Source organism: Ambystoma mexicanum, chromosome 6q (assembly GCF_040938575.1).
Source record: "Ambystoma mexicanum isolate Mex_15411 chromosome 6q, UKY_AmexF1_1, whole genome shotgun sequence".
Lineage (NCBI taxonomy): Eukaryota > Metazoa > Chordata > Amphibia > Caudata > Ambystomatidae > Ambystoma > Ambystoma mexicanum.
Window position 1 is genome coordinate 1,654,994,122 of NC_090937.1, and position 14,967 is coordinate 1,655,009,088.

Below are 14,967 nucleotides of genomic sequence, written 5' to 3' on the forward strand. Positions count from 1 at the left end.
AGAATTTTACTGTCTTGATTCAACATCGACGGGGTTCTATAAGAACTGCAGCTATTACCAGGTTTGTTAGGCTTAGATAGCGGTATTATAATCGCTTCTCTGAGTGACTCTGGCAATCTGCCTTGCTCGTACGCCACATTAAACATGTCTAGCAGCGGGGGGAGCACCTCATCCTTAAAGATTTTATAAAATTAAATTGGAAGACCATCTGCCGCCGGGGTCTTACTTGTTGGCAACTGTCTCACCTCTTCTAATTCCTCCAGGGTGATCGGTGCATCCAGCGCCTCCCTTTCCTCGGCACTAATCTGCGGCAGTCCTATGTCCTCTGTTTCTGCTATCATTACCTGATTATCCACTCCATCATCCCCATACAGCTGCCCGTAATAGTTTGCAAATTCCTGATTAACCTCCTCCTGGGTATCCACCATCCCTCCGCCTTCCCTCGTTATTGATCTGATCCGGGGTCTAGGGGTTTCGCTCTTGTATAACCATGCCAAGATCCGTCCCGGTTTATCTCCTCCCGCATGCTGTCTCTCTATGTATTTTTTATAGTTAAGGTTACACAACCTCTCGTAGAGCCCCGCACACTTTTGCTGCAGCTCTAGCATCAAGCGTTTTGGCGGTACTGTCCCCTCCCTTTAATGCCCTTTCCAGTTCTCCCTTGGTACTCTGCAGGTCCGCCAGGATCCCACCCTGCAAACCCCTTAGACTTCGCGATAGCCACCCCCCTCCTCACAACCTAAAGGCCTCCAACAATGTACCCGCTGACTCCACACTGCCAGTATTTGTCTCAAAGTAGCTAACCATCTCTTCCCTCATATCCTCCCTAAAAAGGGGGTCTCTAAGCGCCTCTGCCCTGAGGCACCATGTTGGAATTCTTGCTCTTTGGGGGGTGGGGGGGGGGGGGGGGCAACACTGCCATCCAAGGAGCAGGGGTGAGTGGTCGGAAAGGACTCTCGCTTTATATTCAACCTGCGTGATCTCCGTCAGTATGTCTGGAGTGACAAAGACATGATGCAGCCTTGTTTGCGATTGCTGTGGGGTGGAGTAATGCGAGTATTGCCTCTCATGAGGATGACGCACCCTCCATGCATCTTCCAGCCCAAAGTCATGCAGCAGCGTCTGTAGCGCTTTTGCCAACGGGGCAGGCCTATCCATCTTTCCATCTGATCTGTCTACCTTAGGGTTTAATACTCAATTAAAATCCCCTCCCCAAATCACAGCACTCCCAACACACATGCTAAGCTTGTTACACAGGGTTCTAAAGTAGGCCGCTGTGTTCTGGTTCGGGGCATACGTATTGACAACACTGATTTCCCTATTTTCCACTAGTCCCCTCACTATCACCATCCTCCCGTCTGTCTCCACCAGTGTCTTTAACGGCTGAAACGGGACGTGTGGTGCCACCCAGGTGATCACACCTCTAGCGTAAGCCGAATAAGGTGAGCCCACCACGGTTCCCTTCCATTTCCTTTCAATCATCTCATCTTATCTCGCGTTGGGTGCGTCTCTTGCAATAAGGCAATATCCATCTTCTGTCTTCGTAGATACAGCATGACCCTGTTTCTCTTAGGGTAACTATTAAGTCCCCTGACATTCCAAGTCATTATTTTAAGCTCCCCCATGGCATGTCAAAGTCCCTCTTCCTCCCTCTCCTGTGGATTCCGGTTCCCGCCGATTACTCCGTCTATGTAGGCTTGTACCCCAACTTAAACTTCCCCTAACTATAAACACAAACTCTCTCTCCCCCCTCCCCCAGCTGTTGCCCAGCTCCATCCCTGGATCTCGGGCACCCCCGCATCTAGCCCTTTCTGGCAAAGCCTGTACTCGCAGCTCAGCAGGGTAAAGCCACCCTAATGGCCGCCTTACTACTAGTTGTTGGGGGTAGATTGCCTCCATCCTGCGGCTCCTGTTTATTCTGAATTTCCTAAGCCTAGTGCTACCCAGTTCGTTAACACACTTAATTAGTTTTATTCCAGTTCAACAGGGGTATAGAGTCCATAGGCTACCCCACGTAGTTCTAATGTTCAGAAGCCTCGTGTAAGGGCTCCCCTCCCACTCATCCCCCCCCCGTGGTCTCGATACCTTCCATCACTCGTCTTTCTGCAGATCCTGCTCCTCATTCTGTTCCGGGCTGCCCTGCAAGTCCAGCCATTTTGTCACTTCCTCTGGGGTGTCAAAAAAGAGCGCTCTGTTTTTGTGCAACACTTTTAGCTTTGCCGGATACAGGAGCATATACCTGATAACAGCCGTGCGCAGCCTCCTTTTGACCGCCACATAGCTGTATCTCTGCCTTTGCACTAGCATAGTGTAGTCGGGATACGCCGTGATGTTGGAGGATGCTCTTTCTATCGTTCCCCCCCCTTTACGAAAATACTCCAGGATCATCTTCCTGTCTTTATAGTTCAAAATTTTCGCAATTATTGCCTGCGGCGGGGCCCCTGGCCGTGGCTTCCTCATCAGGACCCGATGTGCACGTTCAACCGTGAACCCTTGTGAGAGCTTGTCTGCCCCTATCTCTTGCAAAATCATATTTTCGACATAGTCTGTGGGGTCCTGTTCCTCTTCTCCTTCCGGCAGGCCGACCACGCGGATGTTGTTCCGTCTTGCCCTTCCTTCCGCTCGGTTTTCGAGGTTAGCAACCTGTTGCTTTAATATGTGGACCTCCTTCGCATTCTGCATGCTTACATCCGTGTTAATCTTGACCGCACTCTCCAGGCCACTCGTCCTTTCCGCCAGTGCTCTGACATCCTGTTGCAGCAGGGTGACTTCGATCCGCACTGCATCAATTTTATTCTCCAAAGCTGTCCGTAAGTCTGCCATAGCCGTCCCCCATTTGGCACTCAATTCTATTATGGTGGCTAGGACCTGATGATTATCCCCTTGCAAGGTACCTTCCGCGGAAGCGGCCGCTTCACTCTGCGCCAGGGTCGAGGGGGTCCGCTGTGCCTTTGCGAAGGTCTCCATTGTGGGTTGCTTGCTCTTGGTCCTCAATCCTTTAACTGACATTGTGTTAACTTTCCTGCACGTTTGGCTCCAGCCCCTCAACGTTATTGTGCCTCCACCAGTTCAGTTAGGCGCTGGGATATCTCCTTCGGAGCATTACGATGTGTGGTGGCCTACGGGGTTGTGTTTCGAGTGGGCTATGTCCTCCCACGTATTTCTGTAGGCGATGTCTCCTAAGCCTGTTCCTGCAGGCCAATGGGCACGCCTTCTCTGCCGCCAATACCGTGCCTCGGGCTTCCGGAATATATGGTGGCGTGTGCTTGCCTTAAGGGGATCTGCCCCGCAGCATCTGCATCCAGCCTACTCCATTCTGAGCCCTGGCATGTTCTACCATCTGACAACCGTCCTGACCCCGTCCTGACCCCGTCTTGGCTCCATCTTGTTACTGCTTGTGCAAAAGCTGTTTGGTCTTGGCCTTTGCCCCACCCCCAGAAATCTTGCAATCCTTCTTTCGCGTGGAATGGAGTGTCCTATTCAGTGGTTTGCACTAACCAGTGGTACACAAGGTTGTATTCCGAGTGGGCTGTGTCCTCCCACGTCTCTTTGCTGGCTACTGTAGTCCATGCTCCAATGGCATGCTTTGTGAGGCCATTGCATACACTCGCATACTCCCACCTCAGCGATTTCGCTCTGCATGTCAGGGTGCCAGTTTGTTCAGGTGACTGTCGCTTTGCAGTGCTTCGCTATGGGCTCTGCGTCCGTTAACAGATCTCAGCCATTTTCAAAGCCCCCTACGTCGCAACAGTGCCTTGGCCCTTATTGTGAAAGGGGGCAGATATTCGGTGCGCTTCGCTTGCTTATATAGCTACTTGTTTCATGTGACCCTTTGTTCTAGCAATGCCCTCACCGGACAGCATATCAGGCCATGTCCATGTACTGCAACAATAAGGCGCTTCCCTTCACTCGAGCGTCCTTTGCACCCTGTGCAGCTCACCTCTGATGCTCTTCTGTTTACTTTGCGCTCAGGGCCCTGCTGCCCTTATTTACAGTCCGCTCGTGAGTCGTGGTCGGTGTCCTCTGTGGAGCTTGCCACCCGCTATTTCGTGTTTCAATGTTTGACATTTAGTATATTTATATTCATTGATGGCTCAGGATAGGGATCGTGCAACATTAGGTGCCCGTCTCGTGTTACACGGCCACGTACTGTTTCCTACGGCCGTTTCGCACTTGTTGTGGTTCGAGCTTCTGCCCGCCATATGATGTCGTCGGTTATCTCGTGCACCTGGGCCCCCGCCGTCCTTATTGCAGGGCGCTCGCGGTCCGTGCTTTTTGCAGAACTCGCCTTTGTTTATGAGCGGGTGGAAGTCGCTCGCACATCCAATGCCCGCTCTTCCGTATGTGGCTACTGTTACTGCTCCTCCTCTACCGATCTCAAAGCGCTGCCACAATGTTTCAAAATAAAGCACAGCTTCAGAGCAGCGTCGCGTGTCCATCGGCAGCCGGCTTCTTTTCGTCTCCCACGCTGTTACTAGCAATCCGTTCTTTCCGCGGTTGCAATTACAGTTCCTTTGTTGTCTACCATCTTGCGACAAAGTATCCACGCAGCAGCTTCCCCAAAGTTCTTTTTCAGCTCGAATACCAGGTGCAATACACTTGTGGTTCAGGGCATACGTTCAGACATCCATGCCTTTAGTTATAGGACGCATATGCCGCTTTTTAGGCATATTTCACAGGATCAATACCGGATCAACAGGAGCTGCATTCGAAGAAGCGTCCTACTCGCTACATTGCTGTGGAGCCTGTCTTGCCCATTTTTGCTGCCATGAACTGAGCTTGCCAACCCTTTACTGGAGTTTCTTTGCCCCTTCGCTACACCTGCTGTGTCCTTCGTGGCAAAGGAGACTGTTGGGGAAAGTTTCTCTCGGAGTAGCATTTCATCCATATTCTATGGACCCTCATACCTTGTCCTGACCTTACAGTGAAGTGAAGCTTTCAGCTTCATGACACCGGCCTTTTGCTTGCTTATGGGGGAAACTGACAAGTCTTTCAGACTGTCTGTACTGGAAACTGTGTCCCTTTTAGTCTTTTCATATTGCACAATGCATCTTCCAATGAGGTGCAATGGGGATACTTTTGAATCACCCTAGACCTACACTCAAAGGATGTTTAATTACTTTTAAATGTGCCTAAAGACAAGCTTACCATTTTTTACTGTAACTGTAATTGGCACATTCGCGTTAACTGTGTATGGCTAAAAACTGTGGCTAGTGTCCTAACATGGACGTGCCACAAGGTGTTTCAGTGGTCTTTTGGCCATGTTCTTGGCCACCTTCCTGCCTTCTCTGGTCGGACAATTCCTTTTATTCTCCAGCATGACGTCTGGCATGGATTCACATGCTCATGAATATTCCCCGTCAGGCTGGGAATCTTGGGTAAAAGGAAAAATGTTCACTTTCACTTACAAAACTACATTTCTCCCATAAACTGGGTAATACTGCCCCAGCCAATGACATCACTCTCCCTAAGTCCCTCTTCTAGCAGCCATCTTCAGATTTCTACTGAACACTTCAGTGTTGAGTCGGGTTTTGCTCTGCAAGCTGCTTCTCGGCTTTTTGTGTGTTTTGCGGAAAAAGGTTCTATTTTTGTTCAAAAAGAGCCTGAGTGCTCTTCTCTCCATCTGCTGACAGTGTGGATCCATTGTCTGTGAAGTTCAGTGCCCCTCAATAGCATTCCTCTTTGCTTCTGCTTCCTCTCCCCTGCTGATCTATCTATTTCAGCACCGGGCACCTGGCTACCCTATGATTTCGGGCCCAGATCCCTGCCCATCCAGGTGCAAATCCGCACTGCCTCCTGTCAACCCTTGCACTTGGGTCTGTATCTGCAACCCTTTCCTGCACTTATTAGACACCAGTTGTCTGAGCCTTATTTTTGCACTTTCCACCTGCTGGCTGCACTACATGTTGTTGATCACATGTTAAGCACTTTTCTACTCTTCCCCCCCACACCCCCTGCACTCCTCCCCCCCCTACACTTGTACGTTCTCAATGTCACTGGGCCTAGTAAGATTGTTGTTTTGTTCCTCCATTGCCTCGTCATGTATGGGCACAATATATATAAAATATCATATAAAAATGTTGAAGTTTCTAGAACGCCATCGGGCCTGCTTCGCTTGCTCCGACCATGACCGAGGAGAAGGAATAACCCTCTCCAAGCCCTTCACCCAGTGTGGGCTCGGAACTTGTTTGGGGAGGACAAACGCGCCTACATTGCCTCTACTGCTGCATCCAGACCACAAGGAAGAGGATTGCGAGATTTGCCGCAGATTCTCCAAGAAGACAAGGGACTGGCACAGTAGGCTGGCTGCGTGGCTGAATGCCAAGGCCTCTCACCTGTGCCCCGAGCAGGGTCATGCCTCACCCAAGGCTGGTCGGTCCTAGGAGTGGGCTTCTAAGTCCTGTGAGGGTGCCTCTGTGGGGGCCCAAGATAAGGACAAGCACCACAAATCAGGGTCCTCTGGGGTCACCGCAGAAGCGGGTCCCATGGCAGGCAGGGCGCGATCGACATCCTCCGCCTCCATTGCCAGTCGGCAATCCAGCTCTTCCTCGAAGAGGAAGCCGGCTTAGCTGCGGGTAAAGCTGTGGACGGAGAAGGCCGTGCTGCACAAGAAGGCCCAGGCGGCACAAGAAAAGTCTTCGCCGATGGAGCTGGTGACGCTGCTCTTGTTTTCGTAAGCAAAAGGGCCTGACCCTGAGAGGGTTACCCCCACACCACTGAAGGTATCCCTCCCTCCAAGGTGAGAAGCCGCAGTGCAACTTTGATATGGTCTGCCGGCACTCCGGAGAAGGGGACATCACCTCAGAACCCTGTTGCAGTCCCTCAGGGTGGAAAAGGGGCATGGAGGCAAAGAGGCCCCAGATCAGTCCCAGGCCGGGGCTCAAGCTGTGGAAATTTCATCCATGGAGGGAGGACAAGGATATGGGGTCTCTGCACACGATCCACAAGGACGTGGAAGAGGACAACTGCAATGACTTCAGCGACGGCGAAGAGGGCACAGAGCCCAGTGTTCCGATCATGCCTGTTCCGCCGAGGGCTGTGTGTCTGGACATCCTATCAACCCTCCACACCTTGGTGTCGGAGATCCAGAAGAAGATGCCACAAGGACCTGTTCCAATGGTCCTCCAGGCCCCCAATCAACCACCTACGAAGAAATGAAAGCGCCATCCAACGCCCCCTTTTTAAACTCCACACCTGCGTCTGGTCCCATCTCCCCCAGCATTCCCGGGGACGGGACAGCAATGACTACGATCTTGTTGCAGCGGGTCTCTGCAGCCTGGGACGTCCTCACTGGACGAGGTGGGTTTGTTCCACTATGATCGCCAAAGCCTCAGAGCTGTTCCAGCTCGTGCTCAAGGAGACTAGGAAAGAGGGTTTCCTGTACCAGAGGCGCAAGGCCAAGAGGAAGATGATTATAGCAGTACTCCTCCTGGTGGATGTGTTGGAGGAGGGCCTGGCCCTCTTTAAGACACCTTGCCCGGCTCCAGCCAAGAGAGCGGCTGGACAAGTAGTACCGGAATCCACACCCCAGTATGATATGGCATTTGTAACGCGCCTATACACAAGTGTTTCAGGCGCGACAAGGCGGGGGGGGCCAGGGGAACAAGAGGAGGCAGACAACGATCCTACTAGGCCAGGTGTCATTCAGATCGCGCAAGGGTAGAGGGGACTGGGAAAAGTGGAAGGGGAGAGGGGGGAAAGTGCTGTACATAGTTAGTAAATACAAGATAAATAATAGGGCAAGCTGGTGGCAAGTGCAAGGTAAGTGCCGGGAGGAGGGGCTGTAGGATACCGAGACAGTCCTGTAGGCAGTGCAGGGAAGAGTGGCTGGGCCAAGGACCGAGATCGGTGAGTGGCCCAGTAGCAGATTCAGTGCAAGTACCTGAGGTCGCAACCATTGCCGGCAGTGGTTTTGGCAACTGCAAGGAAGCAGTCATCTAACCTGTCCTCGTCATCCTCCGTCCCTTCGTACAGCAAGGGCACGAAGTTGGATGCCATGGGGAGGAACGTAATCTACTCTGCAGCGTCCTCCACGATCAAGGCGACCAACCCACTGGCGATTCTAGCCAGGTACGACAGGGAGCTGTGGTACAAGCTGGGCCCTATTCTAGAGTTCCTCCCCAACGACAAGAGGATGGAGGCGATTGCCCTCTTCCTGGAGGGAGGGATGGTGTCCGGTCACATTACAGTGGCACTGGACTCTGCCGACACATGATTCTGCCACATGGGAACAGTGTGCCTTCGTCACCATTGCCAAGGCTGGATGAAAGCCGCAAATTTCCAAACAAAGGTACTGAACATGCCTTTCAACAGGAATAACCTTTTCTGAAAGGACGTCGATGAGTCCCTACAGGCCATAAAGGCAGAGACTGACTGTGCCCTGGGCACGCTGCAACAGCACTGCTCTTCCTTTCGTTCTTCCAGAGGAAAGTCGGGCAGGTTGTCGAAAGGTTTCTCCTCCTTGTACCGTCAGCCGTCCAGATCCATGACCCAGGAAGCCCAGAGGCCGTTCCTAGGCCTACGGAGGAGGTCCGCGTCGTCGCCAGCAAGGCAGGATGCCCACGCCAATGAAAGCCTGAACCGGACAAGGCGTCTGGCCCCCACCCGTGCACCCCGGTGGGAGGCCGGCCGACTAGGTTCGTCAGCGAGTGGGAAAAGATGGGTGCTGGATGCTCTCGCCCAAGGACATACCCTGGAATTTCAGCACCGGTGTCCCCGGATCCTGCCTGTGGCCCATCACGACCAGCACATTCCTCGAAGTACAGGCCATGCTGTGAAAAGGGGCTGGTTCCCCAGTGACTCTGGGGCTCAGAGTCTACTCCAGCTACTTCTTGGTAAGAAAGACGGGGTGGAGGGGAGCTAAGGGGGCTGGGAGGTGAGGGTTTGGGGGGGGGTCTTTGTCTGGAGGCCCCTTCTTGACAAGTACCTCAAATCTTTAAAAAAGAAAATTCAGGGTGGTCACCTTGCAGCATGTTCTCGACCAACTGGAAAGAGGGTATTTCTTGACTTCGCTGGACCTGAAGGACACCTACCTCCATGTCCCCATTCACAGGAAAACCGCCGGTTTCTACGCTTAGTAGTGCAGGGACAGCACTACTAATTCATGGCCCCTTCGGCTTAAAGTCTGCCCCCAAAGTGTTCACAAAGTGCCTGGCACCAGTGGTGGCCCATCTGTGTCTACAGGGATTCATGTAGATCAGTACCTCAATGACTGGCTCACCCGGGCCAGCTTGTGGGAGTTGGCTGTCGGACACACCTAGGAGACAGGCTCATTAAGTCCGGTCTAGCATTGCCCTCAGAAGAGAGGGTAGAGGCCATTCAGGGGAAAGGGCTGCGACTGTTGTCGATTAAGACTACCATGGTGCAGACCATCAAGTCATTGTTCGGCATGATGTCGTCCTGCAGCTATCTCATCTGGCTCTGCAAGTTACAGATGTGACCTCTTAACGAGTTCAGTTCCTTGATGCTTGCTGGGTTCGCGTACAAGATCCCATTAGACCACGAGTACGTCGGGCGATAGGGTGTTGGGGCGCAGCTCCAACATCACCCGTGGCACAGGGTTTCAGAACCCTGCTCCATTCCATCAGATGGTCATGATGGACGATTCCCTGGAACGCTGGGGAGCCCACACCTGACGTATTCACCCCAGAGGCTGGTGTCTGCCGGAGGAGAAGGATCTCCAAATCAACATCCTGGAGTTGCGGGCAGTGTTCTGGGCCCTCAAGTCGTTCCTTCCGACCCTGAAGGGCAAAGCGGCTTGCTTCCGTGGCCATCTCCAAGGAAGACTACCAACAATGCATGGATATTTACAACTTGTGGAATGATACCTCAAATCTGGGTTACTTTGTCCTTTCTGTTACCTTTCTACAAGGTATCGCACAAAAAGGACGGATTTTGCCTCTCTCAAGCTGATTGTTCAATATACTGTTAATGTGTAGCCCTAGAACTCACCCTGATCGGAAGAACACTTTCCCTTCATGGTGCTTGCCAACTCTAGGAAGCGCTGTGGGGCCGCCTATCTAAAAGATAGGTAAGGAGAAACACGCTCTTTCTACAATGAATTAGATTAGTTAGAGCAAGTTCGTGACACATTATCCCACTAAAAATGCAATAAAAAATTGCAGATGGGATTCATTCTTCCGAACTGCATGCTTTGGTTAGTCAGGCAGTTCACGTGGGACTCTGCGTCAGAGGGACAGTTTATTCACCCTCCGTGAAGTGTCGGACAAGTAATGTTCCCCTTCACATAGAGGGAGTCAAGTACACCATTGTGCTACAAGAGGGAACTTCGGCAGGACCAAGTAGACCACATCTTCACCATGTGGGGCAGGTCCCAGATAGACTTTTTCCCGACCGCGTACCCCGGTAGCTAAAAATTGCGCGAGCCATGTTTTTCAAGATGGCACCTTAAGCCCCTTTATTTAAACGGGTGCCGGTCTTCTTTTTTCACCATTTACTTTTTGGAAAGGTCCTACTAGTGTTTGTCTCTGCATGCCAAGTCAAGTTTGGTCCCTTTGTTCGTATGCATATGGCGGGCTTCAGGACTGAAGACTGCCTCTGGCATTGAGTGTCTGGGGTGGGCAGGAAGTGAGGGAGGTGCCCGAAACTCCCTGTGCTTAGTCTCCTAGGAGACCCAAATGCACTCTGGCGTGATTGGCTGGCTGGCTGGCTGACTGTCCGGTAAGGACAGCTACCCTGCTGGGTGAGTGACCGCTAGGCTGGGATGAAAGGAAGAGAACTGTTTAAAAGGCGAGTCTCTTGGACTGGAAAGCGGAGTCGACCACTGGAACGGAAGAACCGAAGACGAGCTGGAAGAGGACGGCTGCTGCAACTCTGGGAACGTTGGGTTTGCCCGGTGAAGCCCTGCTGCTGGTCCGACTTGCCAAGTTCATCTCAAAAGAGAAGCCCCTTCAAGGACGGCTTCTTCCTTTGAGTTGGTTGGACCAATCAACTCGTAAGCCACCTGGATACCATTCTCGAAGCTGGTTAGGATTAACCAGGGGGAAGGACACCAGCTTGTGTGCTTGGAGTCCCTTCAGTTTGTGTAGCTGTTCTTCATTTTGTTTGCTTTCTTCAATGATCCCGTGCAGTGCAGGAGTCCCTCGACGTCCTCCCTCTTGTCCCCACGACTGAGGCTCAGGAACAGTGAGATCTGCAGGAACTGCCAGGAACCACCGACTTCCGCTGCATTTGTTTCTTCATACTGAGGTACTGTGCCAACCCGATTGAGAGAACGCCACTCTTGCGGTGGAAGTTTGTGAAACTTTCCCAACTTGCAGGCCTAATCAGCTTGTGACCCAACAAATGAATCTTTTTCACCTAAACTACTTCTGAGAACTTTTGCAAAGACTTTACCGTTTGATACCAGAACTGATACCAGAACTGCTCTTTCCTATCCAGAACACTAGCCCATTGACTTTGTCCTAGGCATATTGACTTGAACTAAACTCTTCCGGTGAACTGAAACTATTTGCACTGTCTAAGTATATGTGATCTATTCTACTTACCTTGTGCCTTTTTGCTCACTTCTAAGTAACTGAACTTCCATTTGGCTCCTATTTCCAGGGGAGCTCAAACTGTCTAAAATCAGTTTTGTATTGAAGTTTGTTTTACAATAAGTTGCCTCCTTCTAGTGAAATGTTTTCTAAATGATTGTGTAATAATACATGTTTTACTAAGTAACCTTGAGTATAAGTGTCTACTTGATCCACTGTGATTGAAATTCCTTTGTGTAATTTCTTGTACTGCTCACATTCACTCTTGATAGGCCTGGCTGCTCAGCTCGCTACCAAAAACTGTGTGGTACAGACTTGTACCAAAGGTTGGTTTGACTTGCACCTTTAGTCCTAATTGTGTGTGGTGGTCCCAGGGGGTACTGAATGCAATTCTGCCTAACACTCTGTATCAGCCACAAGACTGTCTGGGCCGAGGTCCACACGATCTTCAACTTGATCTTATTAAATGCTCTCCCTCTAGACCACTATGTTCCTCTGGTACAAACTCTTTGAAGCGTTTTGATAAACGGCGGGTAGGTTGTCGTTTGCTTTCCACAGCTGGCTCCCTCCTATGGAACATCTTCGCCCTCCCTCTGTGCCTTGAGCAGGACTTTCTTAAATTCCGGAAGCTCCTTGAGACTTTCAGCTTTACCTCCTTCCCTCCTCTTCTAATCCACAGTTGCTGTGTTTGGTGTCCGGGCCCTTATGCATCCTCAGGGCTCCTGACCTCCCACACCCAATCGGCCCAGTTCCTGTCTACATTCAGCACTTGGTACACCCTCTGCCCTGGAGGCTTGCAGTTAGAGCGAACGTGGCTTCAGGCCATGTAGCACTCAACAATCCTAGCACTTCATCTGTGGCTCACCCATGAGCTTGGGCTCCAAGAATGTATTTTGGCATTAATGATACCATAGGGTGAGGCCAGGGCAGAGAGTAGCTTGACTGGATTAAAGCCATAACTTACCTTGGTGCTGCCTAGTGGTTAACTAGGATGCCTATCAGAAAAGGTATACTGTTATCAGTGAAAGTCTGTGGAATTTAAATAATGTTGATTAGCATGCTAATTATTGGTTTTAATCCAGTCAAACTACACTCTCTGCCCTGGCCTCGCCCTATGTTATCATTAATGGCAAAATACATTCTTGTTTCAACCCCCTTCTTTGCGCAGGTTAACCGAACATCTAATGCAGATGTTACTCTATAAATGGAGAATTCATACATATAGAATCCTGGTATGTGACACCATATACTCTTATACCACTTGTGGATGGTCCGTTTTTGACTAGTTTTCACCTACTTACGCTATGATTTATAGCCACACAATACACTGGTGATCTCACCCTCCTAACAGTCCTCACTCACGGTCTAGCAAGGTGGTTCATACATTTCTCTGCATATAATTAGTGCCCATGTAATGTTCCCATCTTTATGCCACTTCAAATGTACAACGACCATGTAAATATTGCCTGACGTAGACATTCATTTTTTCATTCTATTTTGATGTCTCATTACTCCACTATATGGGATCATTCATCGCTCAACTGAATCATGGTATGATTTCTAATCTGATCTCATTTGTAACAACTTTTTACCAATGACATGACACATTTATCTGTCTTTGGATATATGATTTGCTTGACTTCCTATGATGTGATAACTTCACATCCTTTTGATGTGCTAGATCATTAATGTTTACCTTTTTACCTGCACACTGTGTTTTTGTTTTTCACATATTTTCTGTTTGATTTATTGAACCAATGTAGCCTTGATAACGACCTGGAGGGTCGAAACACATGTCGGCTGATGTATTTCGAATACAAATATTAAGGCTATTTCACAGCTCAAGAACTAATTGGAATGATCTTTTACTTTCTTCAAGAACTTTTGAATTCATATTGACTCTAACTCGTGGGACTTGCGCATTGAACCTAACCTTCAATATTCCTTTCAGTAAACCAACCAGTTACACATACCACGCATCAGGAGAGCTACAGCCGGAGTGCTAGGCTTCTCATACACTGCACCTAAACTATGAAACTCACTCCCCTGCCCACCTCAGAGCTGGAGCATCCATCTCTGCTTCTGTCCACCAGTCCAGAGTTTAGAAATCCATCTGAACAGAGACGTAGCTTTTTCGTGGGAGAAGCTGTGGTGGTCATCCAAGAGCAGTGTCGTCTGGAACCACATTTGCTTCGGAGTGGAACTGCCACCTAGCCGGGTCCCAAACTAGAAATCTACTTCAACTACGTCCCCTACTGCGGTACCAAAGGTGGGGAGCGACGACCTTGATTCCAACGTACTCCAATTCTGAAACACCCACTGCTGGCTAAGGGGACAGTGTACATATCACTCTTGGTCACCATCTACCCCCATAAGCATTACTTGGGCGTAAAGTCCACTCCTTAAACACTAATGTTCAAGGTTTTTATACCACGCTCAGTTGCATGGTTTCTCAGCACTCTGGCGGTTCAGTGATCATAAGAAGGGGATAGTGGGAGGTTAGTGGGAGGAGCAGGAGAAAGCAAGGCAGCTGGGATGTGCTGTTGGCAGCTTCAGTTCGGATGTACCGTTCATTGAGCTTGGGTGCAAGATTCGGGAGGTGGGTGTTGTGGTGTTGTGCAAGGTTTTGTATGCAATGTCTTGTTGCTGCAGTGAAGTGTGCAGTTTGCTGATTTATGCTCATTTTATTGCAGTATCTGCAAGGTGTATGCAGAAGGATAGATTTGTTAGTAACAGTTTGGGTTGTTGGTGGCCGTGGCTAATCTTATGCTTTTCTGGTTTATCGGTTGTATCTACCCTTCTGTGTCGCCGTTTCTAGTTGTATTCGTAAAGTTGCTTCTGGGGTGATGGGTTCCTGCGCTACATTGTTACTGTTTGTTGCCTGAGTGCAGGCCCTGTTTCTGACTAGATGCCCCTTCCAAGCCCACAGGGTGATAGGCGGGGACTTTTTAAGTGGGTTGCATTGGGGGTTAAGTTCTCATAGGGGCGTAGTTGGTGCTTGGTCCAGTTCCCACTTGTTGCCCTTACTCGTGGCATGCCTGGGGGGAGCTCCCCCTTCCCATTTCGATCCCTGCTTTTCCTTGGCCTACTTCCCTGGCCCCAGCATTTCTAGCTTATCAACCCTCTTTTCTTGGAGCCCTAAATTGGCCGGGAAGTTGTGATTGCAAAATTGTTAACCAAACAGTTCGACTAGATGTGAGAAATGGCTAAGCAGCAAAATTCTCCGAGATGCAAGGGCAGTCTTGGCAACACAGTTCACCTAGATGTGAGAGACGGCAAAGCAACACATCTCTCCTCCTGTATGTGAGAAATGATCCTTACCTCGCTGTGGGCAGTGGATCTTTCCTAGGCTACTTCACTAGGTGTAACCCCTAGAGTGTAGGAATGAGGAGCGTACCCACCTTTCCCTTCTAAACCTGTATGCATCATGGTTTATTTTTTTTTTTAATGTACCTGTTGATGGAGACCATCT

At 50.2% G+C, this 14,967-nt stretch overlaps 1 protein-coding gene across 2 annotated transcripts in view; it reads left to right on the top strand.

Moving 5' to 3' along the window:
- Window positions 1–14,967, top strand: part of TTC31 (tetratricopeptide repeat domain 31) — a 317,092-nt gene that overhangs the window by 86,996 nt on the left and 215,129 nt on the right. The window lies entirely within an intron of this gene.